Source organism: Gossypium hirsutum, chromosome D10 (genome assembly GCF_007990345.1).
Source record: "Gossypium hirsutum isolate 1008001.06 chromosome D10, Gossypium_hirsutum_v2.1, whole genome shotgun sequence".
Taxonomy (NCBI): domain Eukaryota; kingdom Viridiplantae; phylum Streptophyta; class Magnoliopsida; order Malvales; family Malvaceae; genus Gossypium; species Gossypium hirsutum.
Window position 1 is genome coordinate 42,815,208 of NC_053446.1, and position 1,056 is coordinate 42,816,263.

Here is a 1,056-nt window from a genome sequence, read left to right on the forward strand (position 1 = left end):
ATTTAGTTTTTATTTTTTATCTAAACTTCTAACTTTACTAATTTATTATTTATTTTTTGTGATTTATTTTTTAGGTGTTTATGAGCATAGATCGAATCATCGATTATTTACCCGTAAACCTTGAAATTGAGCAGACATTTAGATAGAGAAGACATGAATGATCAGCTCAAAGAAAAGTCGAGATGGACCTTGGAAATTATAATGATGGACAAGGTAATGGAGCGAATCATGTGCACAATCCAATCCCTATTCCTAATAACAGGGATCGTCCTATAAGACAGTACGCTGTGCCCCTTTTCAACGATTTAAATCTGGGACTTAGAAGAATAGAGATCGAGACACCCCTATTTGAATTGAAACCAGTGATGTTTTAAATGCTCCAAACGGTAGGCCAGTTTAGTGGAATGCCCACGGAAGATCCACACCTTCACTTTCGATTATTCATGGAGGTGAACAATTCTTTTAAGGTAACCGGTGTGATTGAAGATGCATTGAGGTTGAAGTTGTTTTCATACACGTTATGAGATCGAGCACGAGCATGGCTTAATTTGTTGCCACCAAGTTCAATATCAACTTGACAAGAATTAGCTGAACGGTTTTTGGTTAAGTATCTTCCACTAAGCAAAACCACTAAGTTGCGAAATGAGATAGCCACTTTTTCACAATTAGATGATGAATCCTTGTACGAGGCGTGGGAAAGATTCAAGAAATTATTTCGTAAGTGTCCATATCATGGGATTCTACACTGCATCCAATTGGAAACGTTTTATGACGGTCTCAAAGCACACACAAGATTGATAGTAGATGCTTCTCCGAATGGTGTGATTTTGTCAAAGTCTTATAATGAAGCTTCTGAGATCATTGAAAGGACCGCTAGCAACAACTACCAATGGCCAACAAATCGAGCAACTTTTGGAAGACAAGTAGCTAGAGTGTACGAAGTGGACACGCTAACATCACTCTCAGCTCAGGTATCTTCTACTTCTTCAATATTGCAACAGTTTACCGCTAATAATTCTAATAATTTTGCAGCCCAGTCACCAAGTCATTTTGATG

General features: G+C 37.6%; 1 non-coding gene across 1 annotated transcript; it reads right to left on the reverse strand.

Annotated features, from left to right (window-relative positions):
• Nucleotides 1-632: 632 nt before the first annotated feature.
• LOC121222817 (small nucleolar RNA R71) lies at nucleotides 633-739 on the reverse strand. Its single transcript, XR_005920188.1, has one exon. It is a non-coding gene; the product is annotated as a small nucleolar RNA R71 (small nucleolar RNA).
• Between the last annotated feature and the right edge of the window lie 317 nt (nucleotides 740-1,056).